We start from the raw sequence: 18710 nt of genomic DNA on the forward strand, positions 1-18710 counted from the left end.
AACATGATAATTTTAGAATCTTCTTTAAAAATGATAAATGAATGTACTTGTTCATTATTTCCCTTTTGCTATTATAACAGGCTTCAACTTTAATATGCAAAAACTTCCTTTTACATAAAACAAGGATAATTAACTATTGAGTTAGTAAGGTTGGTTAGCATTCCTTTAAAAATATTCCCCTTTAGCAGCTAAATTTAAATCATTTTCAACATAATTATGTCCATAATAAGATGCTTTTCTGGGAGTTATTATAAAATTACAGGAAGCTGAAATTTATCAGTTTTAGAATTTTAAAAAATGGTTTAAGTTCTTCAATACTATAATCATGTACACTCTATGTTCAAATGTAGATAGTAACTTAAAAGAGTTAGAACTATATATCACATAATATCAAATGTTCTGTCTGCTTAGTTGGAAGTGTGAATTTATTTTACAAAAGATAAATTAAATTCAAGCTAAGGAATGAGGTTACTAATTCTAAAGCTACCAGCTGCTTCACTGTAATATTTTACATCATAATCTTTCTCATTTCACTTCTATAACAATATTTTATTTTCTCTGTTATTCAATTGTATTTGCTCTAAATTATTTTATTTAAAATATGAATGAAAAACCTAAAATATAAAAATAATAAGTACAATAGTAATGAAAATGCATAACCTTATCACTCTGAATTTCATTAAGATGTGTGATTAAAATTTTCAGTAAGATAAATTAAAATTTGTATTGTTAAGTTGTCTTTTAAAGAGAGGGATCATATAATGTGTAAAGAAGCACTGAAGTACAATTTTATTTATTTATTTATTTTTATTTATTTATTTTTAAATTCCTCCCTTTAATTGACCAAAGTAAAGCCATGACATTTCATTTGGTAACCTGCTCAGAATTATAAAAATCATTCCATTTGGCTCAGCCCATGCAGTCCAGGGCAAAACTTTCAGACAATTCTAATGCCTTACAGCTCTGTTCTTATAAACTACATATAAAAAAATCTTCAACCTCCTAAATATGGCGTGCTCAGTGAGAAGCATATCAGGGCTGGATGTGACATTTATGTCCTTGACAAGCCTCGATTATCCAGGTCCTTTACCTTGTATATCCTGACCAGCCAATGTTCTGTGGTATATGCTTCCTCCTAGACATCAAGCTCAAAGTCTTTATTCCTAATCTCAGCATTTTGGACATGGTCAAAGCCTGGTGGACACTTGGCTTCTGTGTAGACCTGCCCAAAATGGTTGTAACACATCTTGTACATGAAGTAGTTGAGCAGCACTGGAGAAACCTCACGATCCACACGGAATTCCCTAGTGGAAGTGTAGTAGTCATTCTCCTTGATATGTTTGCCTGTATCTGTGCTCCTTCTGATATCATCATCAGAATACCCAGTGAGGCCTCCAAAAATGACCAGCACATAGTTGACATCAAGCTCCCTCATGATCTCATAGGCTTTATATTCTGATGATGCCATTGCCTGCCTTAATCTAGAAATATGGGTATTATTCCATGTATTATTGTCCACTAAAATTGTCCGATTCGCCATAGCTGTAATCTGGTAACCACAATCCCACCATAACAAAACCTTTGCGTCCTCTGGAGTATTGTGATGAAGCCAATAATACGTTTCTCAGAAGTGATCAAAAATGATCCTCCTGCCATCGCCACCCCGGGGAGACAGTACAATGGAAGGAGAAGAGTAGGCCTCACTGGTCACCCAGGTTGAATGAAAAGTGTAGGTGATGAGAAAAAATACCATCACCAATATCATTCCACTTGGCACTTCATTCTTAATAGAGTAGGTAGAATCCTGTTGCTTCTTGTTCTTTTTGTCTGGGCAACTTATGTCCAGGTTCTTCATATATGTGGACAGAACCTGGGAGACTCCAATTCCAGAAAGAATGCACATAACTGGTGCCAACACTAGCATGAGATGCACCATTACACTGAAAAGTGCATGCTGGTCACACCATACATGATGATAAAAATCCGGGCATCAGACAGGTTGATAAAGAAGTAATACAGACCAACTGCAAACATGAAGATGAGGAGTTTTAGATCAAAATAGTGGAAGGACCAAGTTGTGGGCTGATGCTCCAAAAGAGAAGCAATGATGGGGATGTTGTTCTTAGCATAAGAAGGAGCCATCACTGAGTAGAAACGCCCAGTCGAGGGAGATATTTTTTCTGTCAGCATCAGGAGCACTTCCACAGTGAACAGGACAAAGCCTACCAGGGAGATGACACTCCGGAAAAGAACTTCAAACTGCTGAGGTTTCAACTTGCTGTGCAGGTAATCCATAAAGGCATGGATCTGGCAAAGACCAAAGACTCCAACGGCTGCCATGTGCTCTGACGAGAGGACCAGCTGGAAACACACAAAGGAGATCTGCATGGAAAGAATGGTACCCAGGCAGTACACGGTACAGTAGGCCACATAGATCTGGTGGGAGAATTGGCCTGTAAGCATCAGCAACAGGACATGGAGAGGAATCAAGTTGATCAGGAACACATAACCTCCCCATGAAGAAATCATGTAGAAATAAGCAAGGGCACACTTGGCTGCCCAATAGATGGAACCAGTCTTTTTATTGCCTTGATCCACATGTAGTAGGTGAGTAGCATGCAAAAGATAGCAATCCCTTGATTATAATAAGAGCCAGTCACAGATCAGGAGATGTATCCAGGAACTACTGCAATCATGGCAGCAGCAAGAAGCCCAGCACCTGCATCCTTAAGCTCTTTGATAAGGTGGTACATGACAATGGTGGTGAAGGAGGAGAAGAGAGGGGCCAGGAACACACAGATATTCCGAATGTCGATGATGATATGGAAAAAATGGAGAACATGGTAGATTGCAGCGGAGGCGATCATTAAGCCTGGATAAATTGTTCCTCCAATGATTCATCCCAAAGGGTACCCGACCCGATCATCAAACCAATTATTGAATTTATAAAATCCCTCCTCAGCCAGGAACCCTGTAGTCTGGTAATTAAAGTATAGATCAAACTGATGGATAACACTTTCAAACCTCAGGACAGTAAAGAGACGAGTAGAGAATGATAACACAGCAGCCATTGACAGAATGAGAAGCTTCAAAAGTGTGTCCTGTTTCTCATAGGACAACCGCAAAAATCCAACCTTAGTCATCTTGCTATCAATGGGTGGCAATAGAAGACACTCAAATAATTGACCTGAGCTCCTCTGTAATTCACTCTGCTCCCTCTGCCCGTACAATTATATTTAAAAACAGACAACTCAAAATAAAAATTTCTGTGTAATAATTTCAACAGTGAAAAATTTTAAATGCTGGAAAAATATTTTAAAAATTCTTAAAACTATGTCTGACTTGGTAAAATATAATGGAAAATCAGCTAACCAGCCTGAGGCTTAAAGTAACTTGAGAGATATAGGGGAAGATAAGAATGCTGAGACTGCCTTGAGGGTTTGGCATGACCTAGAAATAGGATGATTTGTTTCAGTAGTGACATGGGGACCAGAGACATTGCTTCAGACTATTACATCAAGCCAAGGTCTCTGAGTGTTACAACTTCAGGATAAAATAAACCCTTTTACAAAAGAAAGTGATAAAAATGTGTATGATTTGGCTAGTACTCTAAGTAGAAAGAAGAAAAATACTGGTTCCATTCAGAGCTTAAATTTACACTTGCACTTTGCCCTAAAATCTAAATTAATTTAAGTAGTCGGCAAATTTAAAGGACATTAGTCAAGCAAAGGATAGCATCAATAAACTAGTATCAAGTAATGGTGATATGTTTGAAGTATATTATTATGATTATAAATAATTTGGAGAAATATTCCCATCACTCCTTTGATTGAAAATAGTTGATATCATAAACTCACTAATATATGTGATGAGAGGGGTATTTCATTTCTCTGCTACTCTTTTTCAAATCCTATAACTTCAGATTTATTTTAACAAAAAACATCAGGCAACCCGTGATCAAGAAACATTGAAAAATTCATGACCATTATTCCTCAAAATAGTTTAGATTATTTTTTAAATTTTTAATTCTTTTGATATCCTTTTTCTTGTCTTATTGCTGTGGCAAGAGTTTCGAGGACTATATTAAAAAAGAGTGGTGATAGTGGCATCTTTGTCTTGTTCCTGACTTCTGAGGGAATTCTTACAGTTTTTCCTCTTTCAATATGATGTTGGCTTTGGGTTTACTGTATATTGCCTTAATGATGTTGAGATACATTCCTCTATTTCAATTTTATGCAGTGTTTTTTATCATGAATGGCTGTTGGATTTTGTCAAATGCTTTTTTCAGCATCTATTGATATGATTATGTGATTTTTTTCTCACTTCTATTTATGTCGTGAATAATATGTATTTATTTGCATATGTTGAACCAATCTTGCTTTCCTGAGATGAAACCAACTTGGTTGTGGTGTACAATTCTCTTGATCAGGTTTTGAATGTGTATAGCTAGTGGGTTTTTTGGATTTTTGTTTTGTTTTGTTTTGGGGGGTTTTTTGTTGTTGTTTTTTTTTTTTTTTTTTTTTTTGCATTACTGGGGATGAAACCCAGGGGCACTATATCCCCAAACTACACTTCCAGCCCTATTTTTAGGCATTTTATTTTGAAACAGGGTCTCCCTAAGTTGTGACTTGCCTTGCTAAGTAGATAAGGCTGTCCACGAAACACGATCTTCTGGTCTCCACCTCATCTCCACCTCAAGGATGTTATGATTATAAGCATACACCACCACACCTGGCTGACTATAGCTAGTGTTTTGTTTAAATTTTTTGCATCTATATTCACCAAAGTTATTGGTCTGTAATTTTCTTTTCTTAAAGTATCTTTATTTTGTTTTGGTATTAATGTGACACTGGCCTCATAGGAATTTAGAAGGATTCCATCTCTTTCGATTTCCTGGAACAAGTCGTGAAGTATAAATTTTGAAAATTATTTCTGATAACCTTTGAATTTCCTCATTGTCTATTGTGATGTCTCTCTTTTATTTCTGATTTTAAAGAATTGAGTTGATTTTCTTTTGGTTAGGTTGGCCAGGGGTTTCTCAATCTTATTAATGATTTCCAAGAATCATCTTTTTGCTTTGTTGAATCTTTATATTGTTTGGTTTTTTTTTTTATTTTCTGCTCTGATTTTAACTAGTTCCTGAATTCTGCTGCCTTTGGGATTAGACTGTTGTTGTTTTTCTAGGTCCTTGATATGTGTCATTGGGTTGTTTATTTGATTACTCTCTGTTCTTATGTGGTCACTGAATGCTATACATTTTTCTCTTAACCCCACCTTCAAAGTGTCCCATAGATTTTAGTATTTTTGTATAATTCTAGTCTATTTACTATCCCCTTATGTTTATTTCTCCCCTTATGTTTAATCTTATATATTCCTCATTCAATAGTGTATCATTCAATCTCCATGTATTTAGAGTTTGATTTGGTTTTCCTGTTGTTAATTTCTACTTTCATTCCATTGTCATCTGAAAAGGTTCAGGGAATTATATTAAATATTTTAAATTTGCTGGTCACTGCTTTGTGGCTCAGGATGGAACCTATTTTGGAGAAGGTTCCATGGACAGCTGAGAAGAATGCGTACTCTGCTGTTCCTGATTGAAATATCCTGTATATGTCTATCAGGTACATTTGGTTTCTAGTTTTCTTTAGTTCTGAAGAGTCTTTTCTCATATTTTGCCTTGGCGGTCAATCAAGTGGCATGTGTAGTATGTTGAAGTCTCCCAATATTATTGTTGTATTTGGGTCTACTTGAGATCTGACGTTCTAAACTTTTTTTTCTTTTATTTTAGTGGTACTGGGGTTTCTGGAAACCCTTCTACCTCTGGGCTATACTCCTAGATCTATTTCATACTTTTTTATTTGGAACCAGGGCCTCATATTTTAAGAATTTTGGGGTGTTTCTGTTGTTTTGGCATCTTCTTTCTTTTGTTTTTTTAGTTTTTGTGGTTAGTTTATCTGCATTGTCTGGTTGTTATTTCCTGTGGATTGCCTGTCTGATCCAATCTTAGCTGTAGGGACTAAGAAGTGACAGCAGGTTCATGCATGGGTAAATAGTGTTGCTTTCAATAGTGAGGGCTAGGTGAAGGGGAGGAGCTGGGATGATGGGTACAGAAATAGGGTAAACTAGAGTATATGATTAAGTTGATTAAGAATTTAAATAGAATAAGGTAGTTTCTGGTTGAGATGAGAGATAATGATATATTAGGATTCTTGTAGTTAGTATAGAGCAAATCAAAGATAAAACACAAAGAAAATCCACTAGCAACAGTGAGGAAAAAAAAATACCAACTTACACATATAGAGTCTGTTTAATGCCTGTTCTGTCTGTTCAGTATAGTAGATTCTGAAGCATGTTCCAATATCTCTCATTTGCCCCATAACCTACTGTCAGTTTTTGGACCCACTTTATGAGTGTTTACGTCCTTCTCTCACTTATCACCATTTTGTGCTCAGGTATCAGAGTGGTGGATGTCACTGTAAATTAGTTCTGCCTAATAGCAGGGTTCTGCATTCGTAGGCCCTGGTTTCTGCACTTTCTCTGCCTGGACACTGTACTTTCTGACCTTGGGTCTACACCTTCTTACCTGCACTGGCAGATTGTGTCCAGTATAATATTGGAGTGAACCTTGTGACCCTGTGCTGGTACTGGGCCCTGGGCACTATGGGTTTTTTCCTATGTCTTAGTAGGTTATAACCAGACCATAGACCATCAAATCTTCCCTGCCATGGTCCCTGGGGCTGCTCTGGGTGGCCATCCTGTGAGAAATGCAGTCAACATACGGTGCTGCAGTCCTGGGTCACTAGGCAGGCACAGTGCACTGCTGAGTGTACCGAGTTTTGGTGAGCATACAGGCTTTGGATCTTTTTTTATTTTTTTTCTCAGTCCTTGGAGCATGGTGCAGGTCCCTTAAGATGTTGCTGTTCTGCTGCTGCTTACTTCATTTCAAGTCCTTGGTTTTCTTACCAGAATTTTCTGGGGCTCAAGAACCATCAGTCGCAGTTTGGGCCACTGGTCCAAGATGGTGCTGGCCACCATATCAGGTCAGTCATGTGGTCAGGCTCTAATAATCTTGGGTCTGACTATTGGATTTTATTCCACCATACTTGCCTTTCTTTTGTTTTCACTTGTATGTATCTTCACTGCTTTGTTTTTCTTGTCAAGGAGCTGACTTCTTGTTAGTTAATTTTTGTTACAGCTACTGAGATATGCTGTGTCCCACAGTTGCTGTTTTCTCATCCTCTCCATATTTTATATGTTTAAGAGAAAATACATAAGTATTTACTTTTAATTTTCTAAAAGTACTCTATTCATATTTATTTTTATACACAAAAGAGATTATAGTAACGCAGTAAGGTAAAAATAAAATCAGATACATGTGTGTGATAATTTAAGAATGTCAAAAATTAGAAAGATAAATATGTTAAGCAAAATGTTAAAAAAATAAGAACACAATGCTTATTTGGAAATTTAATATCAAAGATATAAAGAACAGTTAGGAACTGGTTGATCAAGAAAACCTCATTCACAGATCAGCCTTTTCTTCATATATGGAAATTAACTGTTCTAATAGAAAACACTAGCAGTGTTCATGAGGCTGTGACTCTCTCTGCTGTAGTTAACCAGTTTCTTCTAAGTTTCCTGTTCAAATTGAGAAAGAAAATCCTAAATTCTATAACAAAAACAGGACACATATTACTTTTAAAAGAGTAGATAAAATTTTAAAAGTAGTTGGAAGAGTCAATTAATTATTTAAGTATTTTGCATATTACTATAGCCTAAACAATTGGTATGAAAGAAGAAAGAATATTTGAGTAGCTGTATTTATAATCATAATAAAAATGTGCAAATATTAAAATGTGAGGACACGTAATAATTATAAAAATACTTACACTATAAATATTGTATTTTCTGAGTATTTTATAATTTAATATGTTAATAGAATTATGTCATAATAATTTTAGTTATATTTTAAGTTTTATTTATGCTTATTTGTCCTTTGGTAATACATTTTAAAATACATTTAATGTGTTTTAAAAGTAATTTATTCCAAAAATCTTTGTTGGATGAATTTTTATGCCCTTGCTCTTTCATGGAGCTATTCATCCAATAAAAGTGGATTCATTTAAAATTATATTGTAATGCCTGGTGTGGTGACACAAATTTATAATCTCCGTGCTTGTGCAGTGGAGACAGGAGGATTGAGCAGGTTCGAAGCCAGCCGTGCTGGCTTAAGAGACACTGTTTCCAAATAAAAAAGTATAAAAATAAGTCTGGGAGTGTAGCCCAGAAGTAGAAGGGTTTCCAGGAACCCCAGTATCACCAAAAAAAACCCATAAATAAATAAATAAATAAATAAATAAAATTACATTGTATTTCACATACTTATGAATAACTAGAAGACAGGACCTCAAAGACTGCAAACACAAAATGATGATGATAAAGTAATAGAAACGCAAAGTGTCCTGATTTGAACAGTATATGATGTATTGATGTACTTAAATATCACATTGTACCTCATAAATGTGTATAATTATTTTATGCTAGTCCAACCTTTTTTTGAAGTTTGAGAGAAAAATACTAACTATCCTGATTTGATCAATACATATTGTACACATATTAAATTATGATATTGTACTATTAGACTGAAGTATTAAACTTCACTATTAGATATACTATGGAATGTTCAATAGATAAACAGAAAATATTTGAGTGTTGATGTTAAATTTTAGTTTAATTTTTGTTGTTTTTGCCTACAAACACATTTAAATGATGAATATTTCTAGGTGTTTGTAAAGATTAATGTCTCAGTACAGAAGCTTGAGGGAAATGTTTCTTCAAGCAAATCTAATTCTTTTTAAAAGTGAGTGGCTCATCCTCGGGTATATTTTAGTTCAGCATGTATGTATAAGCCAATGATCAGCTGAAATCATCAGTAACTAAACAGAGGTGCCCTGGGGAAAATGTTAAGCACATCCACTTAAACATATATATAATAATAGCAAACAAAGTACAATTTACCTATTCTTCAATCAAGAGTGACTTTTATGTAGCATTTTAGGAAATAAATTATTGCTTTCTATGCTATTTCATCATCCAGCTGGTTTCACACCTCAGATTTTCTGAGCACTTACAGCTCAACAGAGTCTATATGTATTTGGGCTTCTGGCAAACAATGTGAGAATAAGAGGCAAAATATATTTAGAGAGCAGTTATTTTAAAAATGATTATTATAACTGAGAATATATTCATAACTGACTATTTAGAAAATGTTTCTGAGCAGGAAAAATAAATTAAACTTATTTGTGATCACATGTACCCGGCAAGGGTAAGTATCAGAACAAATAACATTTTATTAGATATTAATATTTTAATCTCTATTTTTAAACATCATCCCGTATAGGCATCCGGATATCTATGATCCATATACACATGTAAAATGTATATATCTTGTTAATGTATAAAACCTGTACAATTGTACAATATGATTTACTATAGCTTTTAAAGAAAGCATTTGAAAGATTTATTATAGAAAATATGCTGAAGTTTATATTAGATTTTACTTTATCTAGACAATGATACTGATAAAAATTAGATGCTGTAATATTAAATAACATGCCAGAGTTAATTTTTAAGAAAAAGTTTTAACGTGCTTTGAGAATCTCAATTATAAACATAAATTTGAGAGGATTAAAATTCCCCCTCAAATAATGGGAGCTTTTGTAATGGATTGAGTTTGAAATGCCTCCCCTAACCCTCACGAAACAAGGTAGCAATGTTGGGAATGGGCTTGGTTACTAAGGAGGGGTTCCTGATGTCATATATGGTTCTCCTTTCCCCTTGTCCTTTCTGCTTCTCACCTCTAAAATATGAAGAGCACAGTCCATGTGCTCTCCCTTTTTCTGTGTATGGCTACCATGCCCTGAGCCTCAGACCCTGGCTTCACATGTACTGAACCCAGAATCTCCAAGGAAACTCTGAACAAAAAAAAAAAAAAAAAAAAACTTTCTTCCTCTAAATTGTGTAGCCAAATCTTCTGGATTATAACAATGAGAATGCTGACCAAGACAGCTTTTTATTAATCTCTGTATGAATATCACCTTTGTCTTTGACTAAATGATTCTGTACTAATTTTCCATACATAGCAAGAGTGAAAAGTTACTCGGGCTACTTAAAATTATGGCATTTAAATGTTATTTTTTAGTGTTTAGATGACCTACAGAAATCCAGTCATTTATACTAAAATACAATGTAACTTGGTCAGATGACTCACAAATACAAAATACATTTCACGATAAGGAGAAACAGCTAAATTTCTCTCCAAATGAAGATATAAGTATACGAAATTTCAAAGTCAAGAAACACTAAATCATTTAACAGACTACAGATTTACTTTGAAATGTCATTCCTGTAAAATTAAAAGTTACTTCACATTAAATTAGCATCATTATTCTCCTTAACATATATCTTGGTCATAGGCTTACATTTAATTTGGCGATTTTTCTCCCAGCCCTTTTTCTTCCACAAAGAGCATATCCATACATTTTATAACATATATTAAAAATTATTAAAAGCTGGTGTGGTGGCACACTCTATTAATACAGCATTTGTGAAGCTGATACAGAAAGATCAGGGTTCTTAGACAGCCTAAGCTACTTCGTGAGGTCCTTTACAACTCAGTGAGACCCTGTTTCAAAATAAAGAATAAAAAAGTACGGCTGGGGGTGTAGCTCAGAGGTAGACTGTCCCAGTACTGGGTTCCATCCCCAGTACTGCAAAAAAATATTATTTCTCTGAAATTCAAATTTAACTATGTAACTTGCATTTTACCTGGAAATACTATACCTACATTGAAGAAGGGAGTTTGAAAGATGGATTCTCAGAGACATTATTGTATAAAGTAGAAATCAAAGTATAAATTAGAAATGGGTAAAGAAAGCCAAAAGTCAAAGAAAATATTGCATGTTTTGAAATAGACATATTTTCTTTATTGTTGTTATACTTCTTGCTGAGAAAAAATAAAGTATAAAAATGACAAAAAAATGAATATAGATTAAGAATCTGAAAAGTAATTTTAAGGAAAAAGAGTAGATGGATAGGGAAAGTGGTAAGAGAAAACAAGACAGGAAAAAAAGATGTAGAGACTGTATCTCCCAGTTATTAGATACATAGCATGGTTTGTGAGCAAGAATGAGTGTCATCATGTTTTAGTCCTGCCTAAGATCTGTTAATTCTTCAAGGAAGTAACAGATAGTGATATGTATGAAACTAAATATAAATATATCAGAAGCTTGCTTCTGTTACTTGATCATTTATTTTGATGATATTGACTCAACCAGCTTAACTGTGCATTTGTGCCCCAAAGCATTATTTATACATTATATAGGAATCAGATTAAGAAAATATACTACCCTTTTGTGTGACTGATTAAAAAACTTGATTTACATAATATTGGAGTATTTATACATTTATCAGTGACAAGATTAAGGTAAAAATACTGGAAGGTTACAATTGTCTTGCAATATGAGAATGTTTGAAAGAGAATACAAATATATATTTGGTTTGAGATTAAAACAAAAGGACCTCAGCTTTCTCAATACAACATCTGTGTGTGAGTGTCTTGGAGAAATGGAGCATGTGGACTATCAGGCTATTGCCTTTCATGTAAATAATTTGGCAACCCTAAATTATTTCATTGTATTGAAAAATTTTATATTAAAATATCATTCTTTGCCGGCTGGCGCACGCTTGTAATCCCCACGCTTGGAAGGTGTAGACAGGAGGATCACGCTGGTTGGAAGCCAGCCGTGTTGGTTTAAGAGACCCTGTTTCCAAAAATAAAAAAAAGTATAAAATAGGTCTGGGTGTGTAACCTGGAGGTAGAAGAGCTTCCAGGAACCCCAGTACCACCACACACACACACACACACACAAAAAAAAAAAAAAAAAAAAAAAAAAAAAAATCACTCTTTCCTGTTAGCCTTTAACTTAAAGAGTTGTAGCTGTGCATTGTGGCACATTCTTGTAATACCAGTACTTGGGAGGCTGAGACAGGATTCGGTGTCAGCCTCAGCTACTTTGTAAGGCCATGGGCAAATTAGTGGGACCCTGTTCAAAATCAACAAAATAGGACTGGATGTGTAGCTCAGACATAGAATTCCCCTGGATTCAATCCCTTGCACTGACAAAAAAAAAAAAAAAAAAAAAAAAAAGGAGTTGTATGCACAGATTTTCCTTGATGCACTATAAGAAATTCTCTTGTAAATATTAATACATCATTCTTCCCATTCTATTTTGTTAGAGACAAATGAAAGTTTGATTTTTGGCTTGCACAGAAAAAAGGAAATTAGAAAAGCAATACAGCACATGCTTACTCAATTTGCACATTTGTTTATATAAACATTTTTGATAGTTTTTTCAATCAGGGAAAAATAAAGTTATTTATAGTCTAGTAGTTTGTGTTTTGTATTCTCTTAAGCATATTTACATTGAGAATGTTTGGAGTACAAATGTTGATTTCTTCCTTGTGTCAATATTATATCTAGTTAAACACCTTTTCCTGGCAAAGGAAGAAATACACTTTTTAAAACTTATGAGCATAACTTTTTGTTTTTGTTTTTAATGGTACTGGGGATGGAATCCTTCTACCTCCAGGCTACACTCCCAGACCTATTTTTTATATATTTTTTGAAACAGGGTCTCTTAAGCCAGCAAGCCTTGCTTAGAACCTGTGGGATCCTCCTGTCTCTGCCTCCAAAACCTGGGGATTAAAAGCGTGCGCCACCACGCCCAGACAGCATAAGATTTTGAGTTTATGTTTGTGACACATTATTATATATTGTTGAAAAAGTTTATCCAACATGAAAAAATCAGCAAACTAAGTGACTGATATAATGAAACATCTCAATTTCTAGCAATTTTATGCAATTGATAGTCCTCTTGTTAGGACTTATTAATCAAAGTAGGTAAATTATACAAATTTATAGGTATTATAAAATATACAATTGATACTGGGTGGGAAGTGTTCGCACTTTAAGGTTGACACTTTTTCAGACGCTAAAGATTGCTACAATTTCCAAGCAAATTGATAGGTAAAATTGAGAAATCAGAGCAAGATGTGGTGGCACATGTCTATAATCTCAGTATGTGGGAGGCTGAAATGAGAGGGTCACAGATTTGAGGCCAGTCTCAGCAATTTAACAAGACATGAGGCAGTGCAGCAAGTTTCTATATCAAAATAAAAAATAAAAATAGAAAGATATAGGGACTTTGAAGTATAAGGCTCCTGGGCTCAGTCTTTAGTTTTGATAAAAATTGGGAATCAGGTGAAAATTAAGTATGGCTTCAGTACTGTGAAGCAATATGGAACATGACTTAAAGTTCAGGCTTATTAAACTTTAAAATGACCCTTTCCTTCCCCAATTTTACATATTATTTGAGCAATATGGACTCTATAAGGACCCCCACTTTGCAGTAAAGGAGAAATAATAACTTGAACTCTGACCAAAGCTGTTGTCTAGGGGCAATCTGCAATTGTTTCCCCAGTGCATACTAAATTCTTCCAAATATAGGGAAGGAGGGAGTGGCCAATGAGGGACATATGAACAGAGAAAGGAAATCTTCCCATGACTTTCCCTCCTGGATCAAAGATAATGATGCCATGGTCCACACCCCTGAGAGAAAGGACAGAGTTTTCTGTGCACATCTATGACTTTAAAGGCAACTAGAAGTTTCTCTGTCCCTGTAAAACATAGAGCTTTGGGTATATCTATCTATTTTTCGATGCTATAAAACATTCTTGAAGCTAGGTAATATATAAAAGGAATTTTGTTTAACATATGGATTTTAGAAGTTGAATATTTAAGATCATTAAGGCAACCATGTTGATTTAACCTCTAGTGTATACCTCATGGCTACACTACATACAATACATCACAGTGGCAAAAGCAAGTGAGAGAACAATAACACAGCAAGTCAGGAAGCCAGAGAGGTTGAGGTGTCAGACTTGCTCTGTTGAAATAATTCATTTTCATGGGAACTAACCACTCTTCTACAGAACCACATCAATCTCTTCTAAAAGCAGCACAACCAATGACCTAATAATTTTTACTGGGCCCCATCTGTTAAAGATCCTACCATCTCTTTTTGCTGTCACATTAGGGAACAAGCTTCTACTATGTGAACCCTTGGAGGATTCACCTAAGCCCTATCCAAATCTTAGCAGGAAATTTAGAGCTTTAATATCAACCATATGTATATGTATATGTATATATTTATAGTGTATGATTGTTGCTACAATTATACACTATAAATATATATATATATATATATTTGTAGTTTGTGTGTGTGTGTGTGTGTGTATAATTGTAGTTTCCGTAGTTCTTTTGTCAAAAATTTAGAAAAAATTGGCCTCATAGCCACTAAATGGAAGAAACAATTTTCACTTTGGCACATTACAATTATGTTTCAAATTATTTTGTTAACTTGAAAAACTACAAAACCAAAATATAAAAATAAGAATAGCTCATTTCATTTAATAACAACACCCTTCTGGGAACTTTCCCGGGGTTTCTAGATGCTGGACATTGTGTTCTCCATTCTTTCTGTCTTCTTTCATTGTCTTATATATTTTAAACCCAGGAGAGAAAATTGTGTAGAAATATTATCGAAAGTATGTCAAATATATTTGTAAACTGGCATGATATCTGTTTATCAACCTTGACTGTTCTTTTTTCAAGTAGGTAGATTGCCTAACAGATATTACTGGGTTTGATCTTTAGCAAGAGTACGCTGCCCAATTCTGGAAACATACAGAATTAAAAAGAGCCTAGTTTTGCTGGGTTACAAAATGCCTGGTGACCTGGCTTATAAAACATTAAAGAGAATACCGAGCAATGCTAAAAATGTTACTATAAAATGTTCTTTAAAATGGCTTTTATTTTTTTTAAAAAACTTTTGAGTGTTTCTGTCCCTCAAAGGCATGAAAAGTTTTTCATAGATTTAAAGAAAAATACAATGAAGATTTCTGTGCACTTTTATACTTCACAAATTGCATTCCTCCCAGCAGCTTTCAGCCACAAGGAATGCATTCCGTTCCTCAGTGATAAATTTCTACTCCACTGCCTTCAGCTAACATTAGGGATGCTCTTTCTAAATTGGATACCGGGCTCAACTATCAGAATCCCCAGATGTAAAATCCCAATGAAAAGTGATGAAAACTTGGAGGAAGGTGGCAGGACCTGACTGGTTCTCTTACTGGCTAATCATTCTGGCTTTTACAAATCTGAGAATGCCAGGCCTTTGACATATAGCTTATTTAACTTTCCCCCACACTCATCATCCACAGGAAGTTTCCCAGGATTTATAGTATGTGTTCATCTCTCTGCATGCTAGGATTTATTAGTATTGTTTGTAATATTCACCCCAGATCTGTCTCATCTTGAACATTTACATTTTAGGTTTAGAAGAGTCTATTAGTTCATCAAAGGCAGGGTTAAAATGTAGCCAAGTATCATATTCCCTCCCATGTTTGTTGGTAGGCTATCTATGCTGAAGTGTTCGTATAACTGTGATGAAATTAAAGTGCTTTTAAAGTTTAACAAAATGAATTTGTTCATAATATATCAGCAAAAATTCTGTGTCTAGTTCTTCTATTTTTCCCAAGCATTATTAAGTATATTCAGAGCCAAGCTCAGGTAAACCATGATATTATTACTCTGACCACTCCACTATTTCCTTCCTAAAATTTCTCCCTTGTTAATTATGAAATCTTCTGTTATGTATAAAATCTCCTTTCTTTTTTAAGATGGTAAATAATTTTTCTTTCTCTTTTTTTTTTTTTTTTTTTGCAGGTCTGTAGATGGAACTCAACCTCTGAGCTACACCCCCTAACCTTTTTTTTATTCTTTATTTTGAAACAGGGTCTCACTAAGTTTCAGCGGGCCTCACTAAGTAGCTGAGGCTGTCTGCAAACCATGATCCTCCCATCTCAGCCTCCTGAATGCTGAGATTACAAGAAAATGCCACCATGCCCGTCTAATTTTTATTTTCTTCTTTAAAATTTTTATTGGTACATTGTAGTCCTATATTTAATAAGGTACAAGATGGTAGAGACATACATGCACAAATCACTTATTTATACCTGCTTCATTTCCTACCCCATTCCTTCCCACCTTCCTCCTTCTCATGTTTGGCTTACTGATTGTTATGTTGACGAATGTACATTATGTACATTAGGGAATTTCTCTCTTTCTCCCCTCCAATCCCCTTCAATTAGGTTGCCTTAGTTGCTCATCTGTGGTTTCTCCTTCCTTGTCTGGAGTTCCTTCTATGATCCGTTTTTACTCGCTAGCTTCTATGTTAGAGAGAACATCCTATATCTTCACTTTTTTTGATTGACCAATCTCACTCAACATAATGTTCTCCAGTTCCATCTATTTCCTCTCAAATCCCATAATTTTGTTCTTCTTTAGAGCTGAGTAAAATTCTATTGTGTACATATTCCATAGTTTTGTAATCCATGTATCTATTAATGGACATCTTGGCTGGTTCCATAGTTTGGCAATTGTGAATTGTGTGGCTATGAATATGGATATGCATGCAATAATTTGGTAGTTTGGCTTCCATTTCACTAAGAAAACAAATAACCCAAACAAAAATGTAAAATTTAACTAAATAGACACTTCATAAAAAAATAAATTTAAATGGATAATAAATGTATAACAAAATGTTCAACATTATTAGCAATCAGACAGTTTCAAATCAAAACGACCCTGAAATTTTATCTAACTCCAATTAGAATGCCAAGCAATCAAAACATGAACAATAACAAATGCTGGCAAGGATGTGGAGAAATGGAAATTTTAATATATTGTTGGTGGAATTGCAAATTAGTGCAACCACTTTGGATAAAAGTTTGGAAGATTCTAAGAAGAATGCTAAAGAATCTACCAAATGATCCAGCAATACTACATCTGGGTATCTACCCAAAAGATTAATACTTTACCAGTGACTCCCTGAAGAAGAATGATCCTCTTAAATTCTATATACTCTTAGATCATTTTCTGAATTATCTGGATTATGAAATGCTTTATACATTTGATTTTGTTAGAACAATATAAATTTGATTATTGTGACTTTAGAATATGTCATCAATGAAACAGTTACTGAGAAAATTCTCCATGTATTGTGATAATTACTTTCCCCCTGTTCAAAAATTATTATGTAGCCGGGCTTGGTGGCACACGCTTGTAATCCCAGCATTCGGGAAGCTGAGACCAGAGGATCGCAGTTCGTGGACAGCCTCAGCTACTTAGTGAGACCCTCTGCAACTCAGTGAGACCCTGTTTCAAAATAAAGAATAAAAAATAGAGCAGTGGGTGTAGCTCAAAGGTCAAATGCCTCTGGGTTCCATCCCCAAACCAGCCAAAAAAAAATATATATATATTATGTAATCCATCTTTCTCATCAAATAGGATACAAATTTGAATTTTGGTAATAATACATTTAGTGTGAAAAATAGGTGTTTGTGGATTTTTTCTTGTTTCCTTTCTCTCTCTCTCTCTCTCTCTCTCTCTCTCTCTCTCTCTCTCTCTCTCTTCTTTTTGGAAGCTCTAAGGATGGAACCCAGTTATTTTACCTCCTAGGTATACAGCCAATCTTATTTATTAGTATTTATTTCTAAACAAGTTCTAAGTTTTTGTAGGGTTTCACTAAGCAGCAGGGGCTTGCCGCAAAACTGTGATCCTTGTCGCAGCCTCCCAAGAACTTGTATTACAAGCATGCGCCACCACTCCTGGCTTTTTTTCTTCTTTTTATTTGTGAAAATGGGTATTAGATCTGGGACACTTTTCCTCAGAGCTAAATGCCCAGTTTATTTATTTATTATTTATTTATTTTAGTTTGAAATATAGTATCCCTAAGTCACCTCACTCTGCTCATTAACCTGCAATCCTCCTGTTTCAGCCTCCCAAGTACTGGAATACAGAGTGAATCACCATGCCCCTTCTAGAATATGCATTTTAAAACAATATATCTTCCTGCCCAATAGCATAATATATCTTTCTTTAGTTCAGATCTATTTTCTTTAACAAGATGTTATAGATTCTATAATTTGAACATATACTTTATTTAACTCATTCTTAAATGTATTACAGTCTAATCCCTCTTGGGAAAACTGTATTTCTTCATTTGCATTTCTAGATCCTTCATCTAGTGGAGAAATATTTCATGACCCTATGTTTTATATTTATATTAAGCTGTCATCTTAGGCATTTTCATTAATTATAATAATTATAAGTCAGTGTATTTAATATTACAAATGTGATTTGAAATATATATATATTTATATTTAAAAAGTAAAAATATAATGTCACATAGATAAATTTTACTTGATTAAATGTTGAAATTTTGTGACACAATTTATTTTGGTTTTAGGGTTAGACTATTATTGATATCATCCTTTAATATTCTCAGCCTTAATAGTAAATATGAAGTTGATTTTTTTCTAATTGTTTTGTATCCAAACATACCTTACATGCTTTATATATATAGCAGTTTTTAAAAAGTTTCATAATTATATTTCTTTTAACATTTTCAAACGTCAAAACATTTCACAAATTTAACCATGCCAATTTTTCAAATAAAAATGTTTAAAAATTTTGAAATATTGCTCATGTTATAAGTCAGTAAAAGTCCACAGAACTTCAGTAGAAT

At 34.3% G+C, this 18710-nt stretch overlaps 1 pseudogene across 1 annotated transcript; it reads right to left on the bottom strand.

Annotated features, from left to right (window-relative positions):
* Window positions 1-1051: 1051 nt before the first annotated feature.
* Window positions 1052-3182, bottom strand: LOC308263266 (dolichyl-diphosphooligosaccharide--protein glycosyltransferase subunit STT3A-like; annotated as a pseudogene). Its single transcript has one exon. The product of its transcript is annotated as a dolichyl-diphosphooligosaccharide--protein glycosyltransferase subunit STT3A-like (transcript).
* Between the last annotated feature and the right edge of the window lie 15528 nt (window positions 3183-18710).

Source organism: Muscardinus avellanarius (genome assembly GCF_963383645.1).
Source record: "Muscardinus avellanarius genome assembly, chromosome: 5".
Lineage (NCBI taxonomy): Eukaryota > Metazoa > Chordata > Mammalia > Rodentia > Gliridae > Muscardinus > Muscardinus avellanarius.